The 19,080-nt window shown below is 43.2% G+C and overlaps 1 long non-coding RNA gene across 1 annotated transcript; it reads left to right on the top strand.

The window, feature by feature from the left end:
- Positions 1-15,433: 15,433 nt before the first annotated feature.
- Positions 15,434-17,239, top strand: LOC130518187 (uncharacterized). The gene is made up of 2 exons (XR_008947953.1): positions 15,434-16,789; positions 16,879-17,239. It is a non-coding gene; the product is annotated as an uncharacterized LOC130518187 (long non-coding RNA).
- The last annotated feature ends 1,841 nt before the right edge of the window (positions 17,240-19,080 follow it).

Raw genomic sequence — 19,080 nt, 5'->3', positions numbered from 1 at the left:
AAGAGTCCTGACATCACTCGTCTCCATTGGTTTTTAGAAGCCAGACAGCTGGACAGACTGCTTATGCAGCAATACCCTTCCGTGTCAGCCTCTTTTCTCTGTTCCCACACACACACACACACACACACACACGGAAATATGGTTCCCACAACAACCTCTCTCCTCATGTCCACACTTCATGCACGTTCTTAAACACCTCTCACTTCCCCTCTCTCGGCACACAGCCTGTCTTGTCTTCTATTTACCTGTCTCCCTCCTCTCCTCCTCCTCACCTTTTATTGCATCACCAGCTCCTCTTCTTCTGCTGTTTACGCTGTCATTCTCCTCCCCTCCTCTTCTCTCACATCTGCCCATCTCTCTTGACACCTTTATTCCCCCCTGCACCTCTATTTCCTTTGGTTTTTCATCATGTTGATTCTCTCCATCTCCTCGCTCTCCTCTCTCCATCTCCTCGCTCTCCTCTCTTGATATTCTCTGAAGAATGTTTTCTACACCTTATTTAAATTATGTCACAAAGAATTAATTAAAGTGGGGGTTTTACTAGCAGGGTGCACCTAGTATGATTTGGTGCACCCTGGTGAGTGTATGATCTGCATATACGATCTATACATCTGTTCCTCTCCTCCTTCAGCTCCATCTCTTTTTCCCTCCCCTTTACCCAGGCAGCCATCAGCAGGAGGGTCCCCCCCCTCAGAGCGAACTGGTCCCGCCGATGTGTCTTCCTGTTAAAAGTGTTGATCTAACTTTACCTTTCAATGACATCAAGGCTGAATGGATCTATGAAAATGTATGAGATCTCCTTGGAGTAAGACCATTTCAAGAGAAGATGCACATCTGGAGCAGAAAACTGGGAACTCACACTAAGAGCCGCAGAGCCAGTCCTCCTGACTCTGCTGGGACGCTGGGAGACGTAATTCATGTTTTACAAGCTTAAGTAGTTGGGGGTCGCTGCTCGTTGGGTTAGGGTTGAGAACCTGATGCAGTCAGCCTTTCCTCTGCTGAATAAACAAGGCCCCAGAGCTGTGTGTTTGCCTGTGTGTGTGTGTGTGTGTGAGAGAGGAAGACTGACACAGACACTTGAAAATGTTCACTATCTGTTGTCCTTGTGATGTTCTGCTTCTTCTACCAGCTGATTAAACTCTTTAATGTGAAAAACACACTTGCCTTAACAGCCTTTTCAGACTCACCTTGAATTCCTTAAAGTGAGTGTTTAACAGGACTTTTATTTTTTTTTAAATGAACTCACTAGTTTTTAAACTTGTGATTTGGATTTCGTCTTGAACTTAGATTGACGTTTGTGACTTGAAGCACCGAATGCCGAATGTTAAAATAATGCTGTATGTAAATATCATCTTTAAAAAACAACTGCAAACACGCCAAACTTCTCATTGTAGTTTTTGGAAACTGAGAAAGTTTGAGAGGGTTCTGGTCTTTTCAGTCTGAACACCTATAAGACTCTTTGAAAATCCAGTTTACTGTTGGTAAACTTTGTCCCTCCACCAGCTGCTTCACAATCTAAAGAAAACCTGTTCATTTTGACTCTCTTTGTATGGAAATGTCTTCTTTCTCTTTTATGGAAGTAGGTTTGTGTGCAGTTACATTATAATTTAAAGTAGTTTTCAATAAACTGCTGCATTTTCTGCTATTTTATCGAAGCTTCCGGGCATCTATTGTAAAGTGAATCTGCTTAATCCTCTCTTTCATTAGTGTACTAGCTGTACTAATGTATATGTACTAAATGAGAGGATTAGGCAGATTCACTATACAATAAACTTACGCCCTGGAAGAAAAGTTAGACCCAAGAAGGGAGGAATTATCTGTATTGCTTTCCTCTGAAGTCATGAAAGACTGATATCCAAACTGGTTTTTAAGGCCCCAGCCATAAAACACATGAATAAACCTGTGTTAATGTGTTCAATTAATGTCTGTTTTTCTGACTTCATGTTGAAAATCCCAAGTACTCCTGTCGTAGGAACACTTCAGACCTTTGAATAAAAGCTTTGACTCCAATCTAGCCTTGCTGTGCTAAAGTGTCCCACTGACATCATCAGCTAAATCAGTTCAGACACACTGAGCTTCTTCCTCGTGTCACAGACTCGTGCTGTACGTGAAGCTATGCTGACATAAGAGGGGAATGCATTACCTGTACGCTGTGCGTTGTCCAACTCCATTATGTAAATAGCTCGCTGTTCTCCTGGTTGTCAGTGTGTGTGTATTTGTGTGTGTGTGTGTGTGTGTGTGTAGCTGCAGGAGGGGCTGATATTTACATTTTATCTTGTCATCCTGGCTTTGTCATAATTCTACCTGCAGATTACTGTGTTTCTGCTGCCGTGCCCGTGAGCACGTGCACTGGTGAATTTGCCTGCCTGAGTGTAATTGTAGCCAGCAGACAAGGACACTCGGAACGATTAAAGCCAGATGAAGGACATCAACAATGCCTCAAAGTATTGATGGCTCCCATTAGAGAAATGTATGCCATATGCCAAGCTCATGCACGTGATTAACCATTCCTCTCGCTGATTAACTGCTCCTCTCCTCTTTCTTTTGTCCTCCTTAATTTTATTTCTGTCATCTCATTTAGGACACAAACAGTCCCAGCTCAGGTAAAACCGCCGTTGTTCTCTCCTCTCCTGACTGCGGCGAGAGGCCTCCGATGCAGATGTGGGAATTTTTTTTTTAATGAAAGCATCTTTGGATGATAGGAGTTCACCCACGGGAACCCTTGTTTGGAAATAATTATCACTTACAGCCACCAAAGAGGGAAATGAAGAGGTAAAACGAGGAGAGATGGCCTGGAGAAATTGCAGCGAGCCAGAAAAACAGGAGTGAAAGTAGGTTTTTTGTGAGCGTTCAGAGGCTGGAGAGAAGACAGCGGACTCTATTTGCATATGTATACAACTGAAAAACAAAGGCAACAGTGTTTTATCAAGTGAATGAACGGTATAGATGGTAAACAATCTCTTTTATGGGTTTTACCTTCACATATGGAAATTGAAGCTTTCCAAGAGAAAATGCTTAATGTGGAAATGTTTGCTCCTCTCCATCCTCTCCTCTTTTAGGCAGGCGGTCACCAGCAGGACCCCTTGGTCCAGTTCCAGGGTTCTTCCTGTTAGAAGGGACTATTTTGCTGCTGTGTCTCTGAGCTTTAACAGACAGCCGCTGGCTTGACTTCATCACTGTCCCCTCATGAGACCAGCTGCTGACAGTTTGTGAGGAAAGATCTCCTGTAAGGGAGCATTTCTGGATTTTTGGCCTAAAAAATTTGCTGATCCAACCTTTAAATATAAAGATACTAAACCATATCTGTGTGTCCTAAACGTCCATACATCCACCTTCCAACTGTTTACTTCTAATTAGAGTTACAGGTGCTGATGGAGTCGATCCCAGCTGTCGCCCGGAGGCAGGAATACACCCTGGACTGGTCAGCAGTCCATCACAGCACACACACACACACACACACACACACACACACACTGAGGGACAGTTTAGTCAACTAATGCCGATGTTACTTCAGTTCTAAATGAACTGGTGTGAATCTCCTCATGCTGCTGTGTGATGCTGCTGTTAAATTATGTGTTGCCGTTGTGGATGATAACCTTTAATTGTCTGTCATCATTATACTCAATAGATCATTCAACAACATAAACAGTAAGAATCTGCTGCATATTTTTTCATGTGGCAGTTTTAGATTTGCATATTTTGCTTCAGAAAATATTGTCCATCTGGGACATTAATAACTCAAAAAGTTGCTTGATTGCACCTAAACATCGACAACAAAAATGGCTGGAATCAGTGTTCCCAGGGCTGTAGGTAACATCAACATCCTCTCTTTTGGTTAATTTTCAGCTTTAAAAAACAATTACACTGTGAGGACAAATATTAAAAATATAATATTGATCATTCTTTGTTAAAAGAATATTGTATTGAGCTTCTCTGTGTGATAGTCTAACACTGAGTCCTCCTGATGGCTCCGTGTGTGTTAGCATGCTATGCAGAATCTTCTATCTGCTCTTCATATAGCAGCCACACTGTGCTGCATCCATCTGCCTGATCCTGTGCACCAACACCCAGACGTGTCCCCCCTTCAACCCCGCATGCCTTATTTCCTTCAATCCTCTTTCATCTCTATCTCAGTCTCTCTGTCTTTTCCAGGAGCTTCATAATGCTGATAAAGCCAATAAAAAGCCTTCCAGTGAGCTGGGTCAATGCTACAGCTTCATCTTATGCACAAAGACACCTTCAAACACAGCACACAAAGAAGAGGTCAGAGGGGAGGAGGGCAAAAGGCAAGGAAGGAGGAAAAAAGAAGAAACGATGGGAAACGGTAGGAAGATAAGACAGATAGCGAAGCAGAGGATGAGTGATAATAAGCAATAAGGCCAAGGACGACGGGGAGGGCCGGGTCTGCAGAAACAAAATGGCAGGAGAAGAGGAGCAGCTGGATAAAGAGCAGATTATGATAAACCAACAGCATGTGTACTCAAAGCTCTCTTCCTCCCTCCCTCACTTTCCATCAGTGCATCATCTCATTTCTGTGACCAGCCACTAATTTATGACTGATGGTCTCAGCCGTGCCTCAGAGGCAAACATAAATCTACCTCGCCACTGTTAAACGCAAGGGCAAATCAAGGATAGCACCTCGAATAAACTGCAAAGATACACGTCCTTCTTTTAAACTCTTTCATCTGGTCTTCTGCCTTAAGAGCCTAAACTTTATTTTAAAGCTAATGACGAATTCTGCCTGTGGACTGATGAAACTTAATTCCCACAACTGTTTTCTTGTTTTTGTCTCTTGGAAATGTGTCCGAATTTAAGGATAAGCGTAAAAGACCGACGCCTAATGAAAATGACACATCATTAAAGATTTAGCTCTGAATATGTTATCACATTTTACTTATTCTAAGAAAATGTTAATAAAAGCGCTGAAGGGATTAGTCCAAATCTAATGAATCCCTAATTGTTCAGTGAGATGGTGTATGAATAACAAGTTTTAAGACTCAAGGACATGTTTTGTCCTCCAGACATACAGGAAATTAGCAACAAAGTATTGTAGTTTTGATTTGATCCTCTAAAACTACTTTATGAGATTAATATAGATGATTGATTTGGATCGAACACAATAATAGGATTTAAATATTAAATAAATATAAATAATCAGAAGATGCTTCCATGCTTCCAATATCATTCGACCGCAGTGATTTTCATTTTAAAAGGAAGAGTTGGCTTAGACATATTATTGTCTACCTTCACTGCACTTAAAAATGAACATTTGTGAAAGTGAGTGTTCTGTCTGCTAAGAACATCTTTGTTTTCTGTCTGAAGAGTGTGATCAAAAGAGAGAAAACAAAGAGGATCTTGGGAGCAGCAAAGATGAGCCAGACTGGTCGTTGTTGCCTTCGCAGCCATTCAGCAGCTCCCTGCGTGGCCCCGTCTTCCTTTTTCCCATGATGCTGCTGTATCCCTGCTATAGGCTCTCTTCTTTAGATTCCTCCCACTGCAGATAATCAAAGCACGTCTGTAATTAAATGTAGGCATTATTCCTACACACACATTCACAACAATGCCTCCGCTTCTCCTCAGCAGTCTCACCCAGTCCGCCGTCTTCAAACACCAGCTTAAATCAGTTCCCATAATGAAAACCAGCGCTTCCATGGGAGGCATGTGGACCGCCAATCAGAGGAAGGGCTTCCCGAGGGCTGCACCTCATTCCATCTAATACAATTTCTTAGATGTACACCTGATAAATAAATAAATAAACTCCTCGCGGCGCGTGCTGTAATTAATTTAGCATGTCGGAAATGAAATCAAGGTCTGGATCTCACAGGCAGGGGGAGGAGCGGCGGGGGGACAAAGGTGCGTTTATGTATGAGGGCTGATCGGCACCTCTGGAGGAGAGCCAGTCCCGGAGACCACAGCCACAGATATGTTAAAAAAAACTAGAGAACACACTCGCAAATTTTGTCTGGCAGCTGTTGAGAACTCTACAGCAGCAAAAGCCAATGTTACTCACTTTAAAAGCACTGATTTTGCCTCAGAATTGCCTTGAAATGTACATTTATATTTACAGTCAAAGAATGTTTGAACCATGTCTGTCATGCTGCCTGTTAAATTAGCTGCATTAAATATTTGTGTATATTTGAAGTGATTCCCAAAAAGCACATTTTCAAGCAAAATAATAAACATGCGCAGAGGTGAGCGTGAGACAGACCCGGGGATTCTGGGATGGAGCGCCCGGCTAAAGGAGGTCGGGGAGGCCCCGAGGAGCCACGGCAGGGAGGCATTTGTAGGTGAGCAGGAGGATTTTATGAGCAAGACGAAGCTTCACCAGAGGGGAGTGGAGGTGGATGAAGATGAAGGCTGGCCATTGGAGGTTTGCGTGGGTGAGAACTGGTCTTACCGGAGCCTCTGAGGCTTTGCTGGAAACACTGGGCAGGATTCAGTAAAAAAATAGATTTGTTCCTCTCCTGAACACACCATTTAAATGTCTTTAATAGGCAAGAAGTAAACTTTAATACAATAAAGAGGCAAAATGCATTATTTACAAGCAGAAACCAGCCGATGAAACTCACTGCACATAGAGCAGCAGAGCCAGATGGAGCACTGGGGTCAACGTGGTCCTGTGTGAGAAGAATTATTGTTGTTATTACTATTATCGTTTCAATGCTATAGTAAGTATAGTAAGTAGATTTAGAATGTTTAATCAAAAAGAATGTATGAGTGTTTGACTCAAGTATTGTAGCTGTTATGTTCCCAGCACTGGGAGGTATCATGTTCAAGGACACGAGGAAGTCGTAGAGATAGGAGTTGAGAGAGGAAGCTTGAACTGCTCGTCGGCTCTCCCTTGCAAGGCCTCCGGTTGTCTGTGTGGTTGATCTGAGTCTAGTAAACGAACAGCGCGGGTGACCAAACATCACCCTCACAAAAATTGGTCCTTCGAGCCGGATCCCAAGACCTGGAGAGGAGCGCCGTGGGACGACCGAACGCCGAAGTCTGTGCACAGCCGGAGTCAAAAGGACGTCCGAAGTGAAAGACCTTTCATCACGAGTTGACGGAAGGCCGGTCTTCGTCCCTCCCAGGGCGACCATCTCCAGTGACGGGAGGAAGGCACTAAAACAACTCAGAAAGAAACCATAGCGACAACGGAGTGAGTATAAGACACAAAAAGCGCTACACAGAAAATACCGCGGTATTGCCTGCCTGGTCATCGGGAGAGAAGCAGAGGCAAGATACACCCGCCTCCTCGGAGGTAGAAGCCTGGTGTATACTCTCCTGATCGAGAACGATTGACTATAAGGCCACGGCAGGGGGGCTGAACTAGATATCCTGTATGGATTGAGGGTTGTTCAGTCGGGAGATCAGGCGTCTCCATTCAAATACATAAAAACTGATAAATAAAGTGCAAACATGGGCAACCAACATTCCACAAAAGGTGCTGAATTCGAAATCCCAGCATCATGTAAACACATGGAAGACAAATATCCAGGTTCATGCTCATATGTTCAGCTGTGGATGACTAAGTTCGATTGGGATGGTAACTTAGACAGGCCAGGCAATATTACAAAATTAAAAGAAGTTACCATACTGAAACCCAGCAAGTCCTCATGTGCGTTAATGGCAAGAAATGGGGCACTGTTAGAGGAGATTGGGTCCCAGTGGATCCAGCCACTCAACAACCATGGCAGCCTGGCAGCCAAGAACTAAATGACAGACTTGACAGACTGTACGAGCGCATGCGAACTACTTTTACCAGACGAGCTGACTACAGCGCCATTACGGCCACGAGACAAAAGACTGACGAAAGTTTTGAAGACTATAGCATGAGAATGAAAGATGTGTTCCGAAAAATAGTGGAATTCCGTATGCGGAAGAACTAGAAGGTCCCTACCAACAGCAGTTAAAGCAAGCTATACATGGGGGATCAAAATCAGAGATAAAAACCTGGGTAGAGAGGCAATTAGTTGATTTCGGAACTTGTAACCTAAACCGCTATGAACAACATGCTATGCATGCTGAAAGACAATGCCAAAAAAGTAAGAACCAATCAACAGGCATGTTTTTCAATGCCAACCCTCTCCCAAGCCGAGGCCGAGGGCGTGGGCGAGGCCAAGGCGGAAGGGGAGGAGGAGGCAATTCCCGTGAAAATGATCGGTGTCATTATTGTAAAAATTATGGACACTGGGAACGTGATTGCAAAAAGAAACAACGTGACCAGGGATACAATAGAGGACAGCAGCAAGGTTCTAATCCACCTCAACAATGACTAGAACCGGAAAAAGATGTCACAAAAATTAAAACAAATCAGGGCGCAAAATTTGACCAATTTGAAAAAGATGACTTAGAAGATGTTTTAGACTTAGAAACCATCTTCCTGTTTGCTGAAGGCAAAACAGAAATACAACTGACCGTGTTAGGTAATTCTTTAACATTCTTAGTAGACACGGGTGCAGGTAAATCAGTAATTAGAGATCCAATAGCTCTAAAGCCAACTTCTACACAGATTTTTGTGAGATCAGCAAATGGTCTCATAACTAAAGAAAGAACTGGATGTTTTGTCTCGACCTGGTGAAATTATGGATGCACATAACACCACACAAGAAAACAGGCATCACACCCTTTGAAGCATTATATGGGCGGCCTTATTGCCTACCATACTTTGCAACAACAAATGAGCTAAAACATGTTGAAGAAACAATAGCAGATTATCTGAAAAAAGTGTTACTTAACCGATGTGTGAATACAGTAAATGTTCTGCCTAGTCCTGTGTCTTCCACAGATTCCACCACCCAGGAACCCATTCAACCGGGCGACTACGTGTGGGTGAAGAAGTTTGTGCGGAAGAGGTGGAACACGCCTAGATGGGAAGGTCCTTATCAAGTACAGCTGACCACAAAGACTGCAGTTCGAGTGGACGGGAAACTGTCGTGGATACACCTTTCCCATTGTAAGAAACAGAAAATTCTTCCAGGTGAAGGCGAGGGAGCAGTGGCGGACTCTCCGTAAACGGCTGACGGCCTGTATAGGTCCAGCAACGGCTGAACCCCGTCGGAACCTGTGAAGAGGATCTAAAAGGAAATGAAGTTGTTCTTCCTAATTGTGGTGAGTGCTGTGACGGCAGGACTCGTGAGTTTTGGTCTTTGGAATTTCCGACAGGAGGGAGGTAATCAGGGACAGAAAGATGCTCTGAGACAGGATGAGAGCTACGCGCGCGCTAAACGCACCGTAGTTAGCCACTTAGAACATTCATGGTTAGAACAAAATCCAGAGTCCTCACACACTTACAGTTTGAATACATGGTGGCGCTATGCTAATTTCACAGCTCGGACACAGAATCATTCTCGTTATGTTTGTTCTATGCTACCAGTTTCTGTGCATACACCGCGAGTAACTGCTGAACCGATGACAGGGAGTGTAGGACAGTGCTTTGTCCATATTGGGCTAAGCCGTGACACGAACTTCACACTCAAGTTGTTGGACGGAACGTGGTTCACTCGCAGCAACTGCACCCAAGAGCCACTACGGACAATGACAGGGAAAGCCAACAGATTCAGATTCCCTGTGCTAGGTGCAATAAACCACACATACTGTTATGCACGGAGTGGTGGTAGAGACTTAGGGTCATTACACAAGGATGTCTGTAAAGTTGTTTATACGTCATGCACACTGGGAGTCAGTCGTGATGTGAGGTTTAACACTCCAACTGGTCGGCCTTATCGGAGAACGTGTCTACAGCAAAATAAAAGTTCCGAACAGTGTGAACAGGAGTGTATTGATGATCCCCGGCACTTATGTGGTGCATATACCTTAGATGAAGCAACACAGAGGTGTCCAGAAGGTTATAACTGTACATGTAACTATCCCGCTTTCGCGCCAGGAGACAAAGGTACGCAATTAGTGGATAAGGGATGGTGGTTATGTGGACACAATGCGTATGCAGACCTACCAGCAAACTGGTCAGGAGTGTGTGCTCCAGTACATCTCAAGGATCACACAGTCATAATTTATGCTGCTAATGCTAGATCTGCACCACAGTTGCGTTCCAGAAGAGATTTGAATGACGAGTTCAAACCACATGACTCAGTGTGGGGCACAGATGTACCACGAGAGTTTAAGCATTGGCCAACCGGAAATAAAGTGATCATGACACTCTTTCCGTGGCTAGGAATAGGAAAGAACATATTGAGATTGGAAACAGTTGATTACAGGTTGAAAGTATTTACTAATTTGACAAAAGTTGCTCTCACAGGAGTCAAGGAAGAAATGACAGCGCTAAGACTGATGACCATGCAGAATAGGATGGCCTTAGATCTCATAACGGCCCCCCAGGGAGGAGTTTGTGCAATGGTAGGAGATTACTGTTGTACGTTCATCCCAGAGAATGATGCGGACGGTCACCTGATAGATAGCGCATTGAGAAATTTAACTAAACTACAGAGAGCTATGATTGATGATGGTAGTCCCCCACCAGACTGGCTTACAGGAATGTTGTCAAGGTGGAGGGAACTGTTGTTCAAGATAGGAATGATGATAGGGATAGTGCTGCTAGTATTAGCCATACTAGCTTGCTGTGTAGTACCTCTTGTTCGGGGTTGCATTGGCCGGCTCGTGGGATCAGCTGTTACTAGTACTTTGCTGCAGGTGGAAGAACGATCTCTACTGGACAACGATGAAGAGGAATCAGAAGAAGAATGGACAAATGTGATGCAAGATGTAAATGAAATGTTTAAGATGTCTTAAGCTGTACCCATGTTGAACTCTGAGTGTAAGAAATGTGTTTCTAGGAAAATGACGTAATGCATTTAAATTTCATGAAATGAAATGATGTAATACTGACAATGAGAATCTAGACGCATTTAACGATAAACAGGAGGGAAATGTGAGAAGAATTATTGTTGTTATTACTATTATCGTTTCAATGCTATAGTAAGTATAGTAAGTAGATTTAGAATGTTTAATCAAAAAGAATGTATGAGTGTTTGACTCAAGTATTGTAGCTGTTATGTACCCAGCACTGGGAGGTATCATGTTCAAGGACACGAGGAAGTCGTAGAGATAGGAGTTGAGAGAGGAAGCTTGAACTGCTCGTCGGCTCTCCCTTGCAAGGCCTCCGGTTGTCTGTGTGGTTGATCTGAGTCTAGTAAACGAACAGCGCGGGTGACCAAACATCACCCTCACACCTGAGACTGAACTCCACCCCTCCTGAACCCAATCAGCTGTGAATAAATCCCCCATCTCCACGAAGGGCTCCCAGAATGGGCTGCCCTCACACCAGTGATTCCACCAGACCATGATAAGCACAAGCTTGTGAAGCGTCGTTCTGATGCATCACCTCAGGTGGTAGAACGGCTGCTCCAGCAGAAAGCAGGGTGTCGGTCAGTGTTGGAGTCCTGCAGACTACATGCTGGAGAGAGACTGATCTCCAAAAATGCTTCCAAAGCTGCATCTTCTTTCGTCACATGTGTCCCTGATGACCTCCGGGGTATGAATATGGGCGTGAATGAGTAAAAGTGGACTTAGAGACCAGGAAAGAGGGAGAGATGTCAGCCTAGAAGAGCCTAGACTCCACTTCATCTATCCGAGCAGAAGAAGCCGCACAGCAAACAACTCACAGTTTGAAATACCACCAGCAAGAACCCATTTAGGGCATTAAAATCTGGCGCCAAAAGGTGGAGGGGAGGCTTTTATCCTAGAGCTGTAGGTCTATGCCAAAAGCTATTTCATTATTTATTGTATAATGACAATAAATCAGATTCTGTTCTATTCTAATGGTGACTAATACGCATGTGCTAAAGCTGTTTTGCTTCTAAAGACAGATTCTGCCTGTAATTGGCTGTGAAGTTACGGTAGGAGCTGAAATTGGTGATCTGATTTTTCACCGTCACGTTTTCATTTCCTGAGACGTTCACAGCTGGCTGCCATGAAGCTGCCGAGCTAATTTCCACTTGCTGATTAGAACGCTTCCTTACTGCCATTTAATGATAAAAGCAATAACTTCCTTGGCTGTCTGTTGCGATGGTGGTTCGGAGCTCCAGTCTCTGCTCTCTGTTCACGTGAGAGCGCCGCTCGACATCAGCATCATGCAGAAAGCTCTCGCCGATGATTTTCCATTTGATTTAGCACGGCTGATGGATGGTGTTGCACCAAATGAGAAGAAAATGAAAAATGTGTTTGGTTTCGCCTCCAACCACTGGGAATGGGAAGACAAACTCATAAGCGGACAACAATGCCATCATCTCTTTGTGTGTCATACAATTTCTCACTCGTTTGACAGACGACACGCTGTCATTCGTTTCTGTATTGCACGCGCGCACACACACACACACACACCTACTTGTGTTTGCTGCTGTCTAATGGATGGAGAGAGAGGAGACCCTCATTTGCCAAAGTGTCAGTGCTGGACCGATTGTGTTGGGGTGATGAATGGCTGATCAAGGCTTGGCAGGGGTGCGGAGGAAACAATTAGTGCCATGTTGATCTTGCCTCTTCTCCTCCACCCTCCATCCATCCTGTTGTGGAAATTTTGGGAGTTGTGGAGCTGACACACAGGAGGCTTGGATGACTGAAATGAAGTTTACTGATCAGGAGAGGTGACACCAACAGAGGAACAGTTCATTCCTGCAGCACCAGTTCTGATGAGACATTCCTACCCAGAGGTATGTAAGGCGTCAGCCATGGATGGTGCCAGCCAGTCTGTCTTTCACTAAGAGGATGCAAACCTTGGACCATCAGAATCATCAGGCCTGTTTGCCCCTTCAGCATTGCTTTGTCTCTATAAAGAATAGAAGACACGATCTGACAGCTCAGAAGCTCCTTCAGGACACTAAATGAGAGTAAAGGTCAATTCTAAAGTACAATTAGAATTTAGGGAGGAGTCGTCATTTTTCCTTCACCCATCCCTCATCCCCCTGTTCTGAATTATAGCCCATCATCGTCTGCTCTTCCATCTTCCTGATCATCATCTACCTGTCTGTCTTTGTCTCAGGGCAGATGAGTTTTGCTCATTAAAAGTGAGGCGATTAATGTCAGATTTTAGGATATAGGAGCCGATTTGTCCGCATCTGTCTGCTTATTTTCATAGTTTTGTCCTCTCTCCCTCCTTCTCCTCCTGTCTTCTCCCTTAACCTTCACACCCCTCATGTGTCCCACCTATTTTTAATCGTCCCCACTGGCCTGAAATGCTGTCCACAGGTTACTGCCCGGATCAACAAAAGTCAAGTTTCTCAGGGGCAACTGTAGCCCTAAAAAAGAGATACTTTCTGAGGTCAATTAAAGGGTAAGCTTTACACAGGAATGGAAAGATAGAACAGCATAGTGGACATGCATGTGTTTTTGTGTGTGTGTGTGTGGGGGGGGGCATTATTTTAAATGCATCTGTCCAACAACGAGGTCAGGCTGATGAATGGTTACACTTCTTGAATTTTGAGGCAGGACCTGTTTATGTCACCACACCAACACCGTTACATCATGCAGTTTGTGTACGTGCACGAGTATTTTTCTGCCGTTTCCAGCGTGAACACATTCTTCTTTTGCTTTGTGGGTCACTCGCACTGGTCGTAGTAGGCGTCAAAAATGTCACTTTTTAGATTAGTAAGATCATTTTCAACACGTCCCCGATCGTCTCTACAAAAGGTCATGACATAAAGAGGCGGGGGGTTGGGGGCTTTTTTCACTTTGTATAAACTCATCACACATGTAAATTGGTGTCTAACTGGATCTTCAGTGTATTTTTTTTCAAGTATGGTTTGTTCATTCTTGAATATTAAGGCCTCTTAAAGTGTCCTTGAGCTAATATGCTGTTATCATTTGTAATTTGATCTATATAAGATATCTATTCCTACTGTGGATTGTTGTGCGAGACAAATTTACCTCCAAGTTTGCACGAGAACCAGAGAAAATATTCCTAAACAGGAGATTTTGATTTAGTATTGATTGTAACATTCTGCTGTCCTCTAGTCTCACATTAATGTGAACTGGATTACCTTATTATATAGGACATGATTATTATTATTATTATTATTCAGGATATCACCAGTTCCAAGGAACAGGCCCTGTGGGACACCCTTTCTGACTTTGTGTTTGTGTCATTTTCATAAACGGGTAAAATCTTTAAGCTAAATCTATAAGATTGACAACATCTGAGCTCAGTTTGTGTTTCCAGTACGATGGTCAGACGGTGGACTGGGCCTGAATATAGGAAACTGGGGGCACTGGTGGCAGCAGAGCCATGCACAGTGTCTTTCACAATGATTCCCGATTATTATAAATATCCCTAAACTGTGAATGTGTGCGCTGGTTTGCAAATGGAAAGACTTGGCGGCCAGTTTCAGTTTCATATGCTGTGTTTCTGTGTTTATGGAGTAAATTTCACGATATAATCAATCTGCAGTCTTCTGTCGAGTAGAATAAACCAAAGTAACCATTATCAGTTCTACTGTTCTTATTATTATGTAAAATACAGACTGTGGCCTCACTTTGGGCACAACAGACTTTTATTTTTACTGCATGTGCATCATGAAATGGACATTTGTAGTTTAAACAATATCGATGAATGAAAGAATGAATACTTTAGTGTTGAGGTGGCGACAGAGACTCGTGATGTAGGTAGTTATACTCAGGTAGTTATACAAATGACTTGTTCGTTTTCATTTTGTAAAGTAAATGAACTGCTGTTGCTTAAAGATTCATCACGGCTCCTTTGGGTTTTGTCTGCCTTTGAGGAGCTTCAGTGCTGCTTTTGATACGACGTCTCCCGTCTGAGTGGACACAAATAACGTATAGTCTTATTAAAATAGGCTTTACTTTGTTTTATGAACTCAGCCATGCAAACACATTTGTCAGCAGGATTGACGTCGACTTTTGTTCACACCAAAACTCTACAGGGGAAACTAATGAACTATACTTTACTTTATCTGTTGATATGCGGGGATTAAAATACATTAATTTCAGTCAAATAGCCAAAAGCTGCATAAAATCACGCCTGATGCTCCAGTAGACACCGAGGTAATGAAACTCTAGACTGTTCATACAGAAGAATAATGAAAAGTAGTAACAGTGAAATGAGAAGCTGCCATTTTACATTCTTACATGTCACGTCGAGATAAATAAAACCCACCTGAAAATTTGCAAAATGGAAATATAAAGTTCGTCGCGCCAGATTTGCTTCTACAAATTGGCTCCTGCTGTGAAGCAACAAAGAAAACTGGAAACCTTGAAGCTCACAGAAAAAGTGAAGGATGTCTGCTTTTGGGAAGAGTGTGCACTTCTGAAAGAGGCACATTAGCATCTGTAGAAAAGCTCCTCCAGCTTGTGGAGCCATTACAGTGGTCAGACCTGCACATTTGAAGCGTGCGAGAGCGCTTTGAGTGAGCTCTCGTCAAGGTAATGTGTGTGGGAGTGTGGCGTGACTGCAGAGCGGCAGGTGAACGAGAGCGATGCTGGGTAATGGAGTTTGTACCACTGGAGAGTGCATCACACTGACAGATGCTAACCCCCAACGGACACCGCAGCGAGGGAAGTGCTCATTTTCTCTCATTGCCACCTTGTGGGAGGGCCCGAGGTAAGGCTAGACACACACGGACACACACAGAAGCACGGACATAGTCACCAGAAGGCAGATGGAGACCAGATTAATATGTTGTAGAGTGAAATCAGGCTTCGCTAGGATGCAGTAACTTAGCTAAAGCTGTGACTTTTATTTTCTAGCTTTGAAGGCTTTTGTTTTAACTCTTCTTCACATCACTTCTTATATTCACCTTCTCTTTAATCCAGACAGATTTTCCACAGCCGGGGTTTTAGCCAGGTTTATGACTCGGGTGAATGGTTGATTTGGAAAACAAACAAACAAATGAAGTAAAGAATGGAGGCATTTTCCTCTCCACACAGCATTGTGTCAGAATAAAGGTGGTGGCCCATCTTGTCGATATGACGTCAGCTTGTGAAGAGTTTTAATGAAACACAAGCTTTGTCTAATTTCCATGAGCAACAAAGTAGCTGAGACGCTCAGAGCCACGCAACAACAGCTGCTATCAAACATTGAAGGCAACACACAAAAGGTACCATTTGAAATGTGTTTGGGGCAGCGTCCCCAGCTTGCTAAGTCCCTGCATGACCGCCGCTTCAAGTGGCACAAGGCAAAAATGGGCTGCTGAGTGTCCATCAGAGGCTGAGAGGAGCTGCATGAGGAGCAAAGTATCAAAGAGAGGGGGGAGATATGGGGTAAGTAATTAGGTATGACGGACTAATTAACACAATCATACTTCTGGCTGCATGGATAGATAAAAGACTAATGCTGCATTTAACAAAGTGAAAATGCGCCTCTCAATATCAGAAGTGCTTCAAATACAGAGCGCTCTGATGAGATGGGGAAAGAATTCCCATTGTGCTGAGGGTTTCTGTGGGTTTGTCTCTTTTCTCATTTATTTTAACTTGATGCGATGCTATCAAGGTTTATGAATCACAATAGGGGATGTCCGTCATCCCTCAGTTATAGTAACGATTGTATCCCTTGTTTAGAGCCGGTCAGAGATGCTACTCAACAAGGATACTCTCATCTGTACTGTAGAAGAAAGGAATCAAGCCTTTTACACTCTATCTTGCTTCCTCCCAGAGCTCTGCACACTGAGAAGACTCTCTCATCGTCATTATCTCCCAACCTTTCAGCAGGGAGATGAATGTGTGTACTACAGAGGCTCCGTGTTCCAGACAGACTACAGCTTCTGAGCAATTGCAAGTCAACAGCGGGAGACTCGCGTGATGTTATCTCCCAGTTTCCTGTAGGCTGGAGGATGAAAACGTGAGTTTGGATTAAAACAAGTTTTTATGGTGTTTACAGTGGAGGCATCTTCAAAGAGTTGCTACTTCAATTCCTTTGAATCTGTTCAGGAGTCCAGTGATGATGAGGATCAGCTCCTTCAGCTGCAGCAGGTCTATGACCTCTGCAACTCAGGCCCGAGGTACCTAAAGATACCTTCACTTTGATTAACGTCATCCTGTTTCAGCAGTGGATAAAATTCCAACCCAACGACTTTAAACTTTATATTACATAGTCTTTCGTCGTGAAATAGATGTGTTGTTTTGGCTCTGATTCAGTTCAGTCATCATTTACTTCACATGAAGTCAACTGGATTTAAATAGTCCATCCAAAGATCCTGTCATAATGTGGACACGTGCACAACAAGATATTTGAACAGCAGCGATGTTGTGTCCAGCTGTTTGCTGTCTTAATAAAGTGAATCAGAATGTGTGTTATGTTTTTTCTTATTGTGGGTCATAAACTGTAATTAATAGAGCCTTTTTCCTGTTTGGGGCAGTTTTTCCCGCCAAGGTTGCTTGCTCATGGGTCAGTCTCTGTGTTTGTGTTTGAGACGATCTTAAGGGTAACACTGAAGAGAAGTGAGGTTTTAACATTGCAGCTTTTGTTTTATGACAATTCATCTCATCTAATCTGCCATAAGAAGCCACCCAAGAATAAAATATTCTTAAATTATTTTATGAAACTTTGTCCAACCTTAAAAAAATGTCATTTTCCTTAGCATGAGAGGATTTGATGCCTGATGATCAAGTGAAGGACCTGATTAGATCCAGATGAGGGATGAGAGATGTGAGCTGATGTCCTGTAGCTGATGGTCCAGGCTCTGGCACCTCAGGACGGTCAACAGAAGGAAAACTTCTAATTATTAATGGGAACACTTAAAATGTTACTGCATCTGTGGGAAAAATGGAGGCTTGAACTTCCATGAGAGTAACCCACCCGTCAGAGCCGCTGTGAGCAGATGTTTCTGCACAGTTTCATGTATAAACACCACAATTATCATATTGGTTCTTCCTCTTTCTTCCCAAATTACTGACAGAACTCAGCACGTTCATTGTCACCACGGAAACACCTGCAGTTTGGGAGATACGGATGTTAAATGAATATAGGGTGAAACAGCTGTGAAGCAAACATTTGCTTATGTTATTATATTGCATTGAATGCTTCATTAGCTTTGTGCATGGACTGGATGGGGGCCACTCCAGCACAAATGTTCATCCACGTGTGTTTCCCAGAGCCCCAGGAGTCCTCATGCACAGCTAAACCTCATTTAAGCACACATGCTTTCATGGAACACAGCGGCATTTGAACTAAACCTTAGATATCATATATCTTGTAAACAAAACAGTCACATTTCACTGCTTAAGTCCTTTCAAATGACAAACTGTTTCATTATCACAGCTTCCCAAAATGATGTATGAGGTTTTAATATTCCACCAGTCATATACATGGAAAACGAGGTGGAGAGTCTGAGCATGGGTAACAAAACCTTCATCATCCTGCAGCTTGAGTAATATACAAGCTCATAGCAGTTTCTCACAGGGGTGGGGGGTCCAGAATAAAGTCTAAATGTCTTACTGGAGCACAGAATTCAACACATGGAGCCCCTGGTTACGCACCAGTCCCAGTAGCTGATGAGCAGATCCTCGGGTCATTCCTTTTTGACGGATGCTTTTTTCAAAAATTTTCAATGTGGCTTAAATGAGTTCTCTGACATTCACATGCAAAAACATCAGAAATACTCCAAACAATCAACGACAAGAGGAGAAATCAAGCACTTGTGTGGAGGAGCGCTTCAGGTAAACACGATTTACAAGCAATTAAAAAGACACAAACTTAAGAGGTGATGGCTTTAACGCCTGAATGGATCTTCAAACAGCGTGACAGCTGAAGGGAAGTTTTCTTTATAAAAAATAATAGAAAAATAAAAAGACATGTCACAATCTGTATTGTATGTTTCTTTTACATTTCCTGTGAAAAGTCTTTGAAATCGTGTCCTTCCCTAGTGTGACGTTACTTTCCCTCTCTGTTGATTGCTCATGTGCTTCACCTGCATTCTGTTGCTAATTCTTGTGTTTGTCTGGTTTTCTTTGTGGGTTTTGGCTGCTTGTTGCCTGTTTGGTTACCTTTGTTTGATCTGCTTCCTATCAGATTTTGCATGTTGGACTCAGCAGCCTTCACAGGTTCCACAGGTATCATTTGATCCCGTGGTGCAAAAGTTTTATAAATGATAAATGTATGTTCATGTTTTAGCTGTTAAACTTGTACAAAAA

The sequence above is a fragment of the Takifugu flavidus genome, chromosome 21, assembly GCF_003711565.1.
Source record: "Takifugu flavidus isolate HTHZ2018 chromosome 21, ASM371156v2, whole genome shotgun sequence".
Classification (NCBI taxonomy): Eukaryota; Metazoa; Chordata; class Actinopteri; order Tetraodontiformes; family Tetraodontidae; genus Takifugu; species Takifugu flavidus.
The sequence above is the reverse complement of the archived record's forward strand: the minus strand, read 5'-3'. Positions and strand labels throughout refer to the sequence as shown.